The 5,000-nt window shown below is 34.7% G+C and overlaps 1 protein-coding gene across 1 annotated transcript in view; it reads left to right on the top strand.

The window, feature by feature from the left end:
- LOC144969004 (excitatory amino acid transporter-like) overlaps positions 1–5,000 on the top strand; it is a 121,246-nt gene that overhangs the window by 15,972 nt on the left and 100,274 nt on the right. The window lies entirely within an intron of this gene.

Below are 5,000 nucleotides of genomic sequence, written 5' to 3'. Positions count from 1 at the left end.
CAATTCTATTATCAATTTTCTTTCATCGTTCAGTCTGTGTCGAATCATTTGATTTCATTTACTTCAAACCTTTAATGCTGAGGTTGAAATTTCTTTCCAGTCATAACTTCGCCCACTTTTTAATTATCTATTTTGTAGTCATCTCAGACCTTAATCAAGTTTTTATCAACAGTGATGGGAATTGTAATAATAGTAAAACCTTCGTCAAGTCCCAGGTTTGAGAGGATTTTTTTTGGATAAGATTAAGGTCATCTTTATTATTGATGTACTTTTGATGGACGGGTTTTCGGGGCAAAATTTAAAATAATTTGTTTTGGTTTGTTTTTATTTTCTCTTTCTTTCTTGTTTTTGTTTGTTTTTGGGGTTTTTTTTTTGGGTTTTTTTTTTTTTTGTTTGTTTGTTTTGTTTTGGTTTTTTGGTTTGGTTTTTTTGGGGTTTTTTTGTTGTTTTTTTTTTTTTGGGGGGGGGGGGGCTTTTTAATTTGTTTTGTTTTGGGGGGGGGGGGGGTTTTGGGGGGGGGGGGGTGGGGGGTGTTGGGTTTAGTTTTGTTAGTTTTTTTGTTTGTTTGTTTTGGGATGGGGGGGGGGAGGAGGAATACAGAAGTTTAGTGGTATGACACTCGCCTTCGGACTTGTAGGTCCTCGGCCATCGTTGACTTATAGATAGAAGGAAGTTGACGTCACTCAGGTCTTTGTTATTGCTTTTTGCCATCAAGATAAAATAGAGTATTTGACCTCCATTGAATTTTCGGATCGGGGGTAGGGGGGGGTGGGGTGGGGTGAGTCCGGCCTTGGGAGGGTTATCTCCAAGGTTAGGAAATATATAATATAGGTCAAATACTGTGTTATAACGCCTCAGCCTACGATTTCCTATAAGAATCATTGTTAAAGTCTATAGATATAAAAATACATTTTGGCGTGGTTGATAATACACGATTATTTTAACGATATCGGTAGTTTTATTGACCTGAGAATAGATAGTTCGAAGATGACGTCACACAGGTCTTTGTAATTCTTTTTGCCATCCGCGTTTATGAGTAATGCTCACTGAACTGTATTAACCCGACTATAAACGTTCATGAATACACACAGTTTTGTTTGTTGATCCGTTATACTTCCGGATGGCAATGTTATGAGCGTCTTAGCCAAGCGCATACTATCTATAGATATAAAAATACATTTTGGCGCGGTTGATAATACACGATTATTTTAACGATATCGGGAGTTTGATTGACCTAAGAATAGAGCAACCAGTTAACAATGTTATTATGTTTACTCGTGGTCAATTAGCCCTGACTTTGGTCAGCACTCCTATTATAACTCATAATTCTCCTCAAAGGACAACTCGTAAAATTATTTGGAATTCGATCATTGTTATCCCAACCCATTTCATGCAGAAGTTCGTGAAGGAGTTGGGTACACTTCCGGATTTCCAAAAACCAAGAGCCTGCGAATCGTATGTTATTTAATCTGAAGACCGTCAGTAACGTAAAGCTTTGTTGGTAATGAGCCTGATTTAGACGTAGCTGAAAACATGAGTAACCTGAGCATTTATATAGAGAAATATACATTAAACGTTCTCAAAGCGCTTTACAAGTGTTCCCTGACTAACAGCAACACTGAACACGTAGGACGAGACATGGCACCTGTTAGGCGATGTTACACTTTTTCAGGGACAACGCTGATTACGATGGGAGAAGGTGAGTAAAGTGCCTTTGTCAAGCACTCAGCGCCGCTCAGAGAGGAACTCGAACCCATGACCTCCCATGTTACTATTGCCGCACTATAACATGAGTAGCCGTCATTCTTCAAAGAGCAATCGATTCTCATCATATTTTTTTTGTTCGAGCTCCGTGGATCGTCTAATTTTTAAAGCCCTACTTTTACAATAATTGTGTAATTTCAGTGTTTTAGAAAATACGGTGTCCGAATTTAAGTTTTCTGAAATTTTCAAATTGGAATCGACACTTCATAATTACAAAGTTGTAGCTAAAGTGTAATACGGAAGGTTAACCCTTTACAAACGGAATTCGGGTTGCTCTTATCCAACGTTGATCTTAGCGTTCGTTCTCACCACGACCCCACCAGTGGTAGGGAAGGTTCTCTTAACCCTCTCCTTACCACCTTTGTTGTGAGCACGTGATCGCAGCCATTAAATCATCATAAGATAGGAAAGGAGCAGCGTATTTCATTGCCACACCTTGGCATCGCACCTTCCAACTTCTGTGCAAGCAAAAAGAAGTTCGTTAAGATGTTCCTTGAGATGTACAAATCTGCACTATATAATAAACTATCTATTATGATTTTAAAGTGTTTTTAAAAGTTCTGTTTGGCCGTGAAAGGGTTAAGATGGAGTACATTACAGTTAAGAGGGTTAGGCCCACTCTGTGACGAATGGGGAGGGGATGAGAAGCGACAGATCCCAATAGACTGGAAGGAAAAACGTTATAGGGGGCAATAATAGATGGTGTGGGACGGGAAAGGGGGGGGGGGGGGGGATGAGTGGAGATGAGGGGGAAGTGAGGGGGGGGGGGGGGGGGGGCAGTGTTAGAATGGATTGAGAGGAAAGTCGGGAAACGATGATGGAGTTGACATTATTTGGTTGGGACGGGGGGGGGGGGGGGGGGGGGGGGGGTTGATGAATGGATGAAGAGATGTCACCTTTGAAGAGAGAAAGTGAGATAGATAGATAGATAGATAGATAAATAGATAGATAGATAGATAGACAGACAGATAGATAGATAGATAGATAGATAGATAGATAGATAGATAGATAGATAGATAGATAGATAGATAGATAGATAGGTATATAGATAGATAGATAGATAGATAAATAAATAGATAGATAGATAGATAGATAGATAGATAGATAGATAGATAGATAGATAGATAGATAGGTAGATAGATAGATAGATAGATAGATAGATAGACAGATAGATAGATAGATAGATAGATAGATAGACAGATAGATAGACAGATAGATAGATAGATAGATAGAAAAATAGATAGACAGATAGATAGACAGATAGATAGTTTTTATACTCTCTTTGAATGGATGAAGAGATGTCACCTTTGAAGAGAGAAAGTGAGATAGATAGATAGATAGATAGATAAATAGATAGATAGATAGATAGACAGACAGATAGATAGATAGATAGATAGATAGATAGATAGATAGATAGATAGATAGATAGATAGGTATATAGATAGATAGATAGACAGATCGATAGATAGATAGATAGACAGATAGATAGATAGATAGATAGATAGATAGATAGATAGATAGATAGATAGATAGATAGGTAGACAGATAGATAGATAGATAGACAGATAGATAGACAGATAGATAGATAGATAGAAAAATAGATAAATAGATAGATAGATAGATAGATAAATAGATAGATAGATAGATAGATAGATAGATAGATAGATAGATAGATAGATAGATAGATAGATAGACAGATAGATAAATAGATAGACAGATAGATAGACAGATAGATAGTTTTTATACTCTCTTTGTAAAAAAAACTTCAGACTTGAGTGGTAGTAGAATGAATGGTGTTAGGTGTTGGCTTTATAAGATAGATAGATAGATAGATAGATAGATAGATAGATAGATAGATAGATAGATAGATAGATAGATAGATAGATAGATAGATAGATAGATAGATAGATAGATAGATAGATAGATAGACAGATATATAGACAGACAGTTAGTTTTTATACTCTCTTTGTAAAAAAAAAAAACTTCAGACTTGAGTGGTAGTAGAATGAATGGTGTTAGGTGTTGGCTTTATAAACCATTATTGGGAGGCCCGTAATTCCTTTTGTACACACTGTAAGAGAATACTATAAAACAGACCTTTTCTAATGACCGACCATTACGGACGCCGTCTAATGGGCCTCTAGGGAGGGTCCTAGTCCTAGGTAAGAGCCGAGTTCATACTACGACAAGACACAACCAAATACTTTTGTATTCTCGTAATTTAATATGTGACCCACCTCGACAACGCGGTGTTATGCCAGAATGAACTAGACGAAGAACATGATTTCGTTTGTTTTGTTATTAAGTATTATTACGTCGCTTGCGACAGACTTAAGTCATTAGTCAGCGCCCTTAAAAAGAAATAAATAGATTAATTTGGACAGTGATATTATAAGTACACAGCATAAAATATATATATAATAATATATATATATATATATATATATATATATATATATATATATATATATATATATATATATATATATATATATGAGTGTTGGTGGGTACTCGTAGGTACGAAAGTGCTCGATAATGATGGTTAGAGCTAATATAAAATATGAATGGGATCACTCACTTATATGTGGCCAAAACATATGTTTCTGTGGCTTTCATCCACGTCGTCAGTTGGAATGTCCGCATATATAATATATATATATATATATATATATATATATATATATATATATATATATATATATATATATATAAACGGTTGCGTTGGTAAAAAAAAATTCACCACTGACTTGTTGATTATAAGCATTAAAAGATAAGTGAGAAATACTAATCTCATCCATGGTACACATACTTTATAGCATAGAGTTCTCTGTGAATTACATTTTTGATAGCATTTATCGTTTCAGTATTTTTTTATTATTAGAATCAAATGCATTCCGTTCTTTTTTATGCATGCCACGTCTGTAAACGAATTTCCATTTTATTGAATGAATAAAGTATAATATATTATTATAATTATTATTATTATTATTATTATTATTATTATTATTATTATTATTATTATTATTATTATTATTATTATTATTATTATTATTATTATTATTATTTATTATTATTATTATTATTATAAAGCGTTGTCTTTGTCCGAAAAATTGTAATATCGCCTAACAGGCGTCATGTCTTGTCCTACATGTTAAATGTTGCTGTTGACCAGGGACCCCTTGTAAAGCGCATTGAGCACGTTAAGTGGATATTGCGCTATATAAATGCTCAATTAT

This window comes from Berghia stephanieae, chromosome 3, assembly GCF_034508935.2.
Source record: "Berghia stephanieae isolate SIO BIC M18660-M18661 chromosome 3, UCSD_Bste_1.3, whole genome shotgun sequence".
NCBI classification, from domain to species: Eukaryota; Metazoa; Mollusca; class Gastropoda; order Nudibranchia; family Aeolidiidae; genus Berghia; species Berghia stephanieae.
The sequence above is the reverse complement of the archived record's forward strand: the minus strand, read 5'-3'. Positions and strand labels throughout refer to the sequence as shown.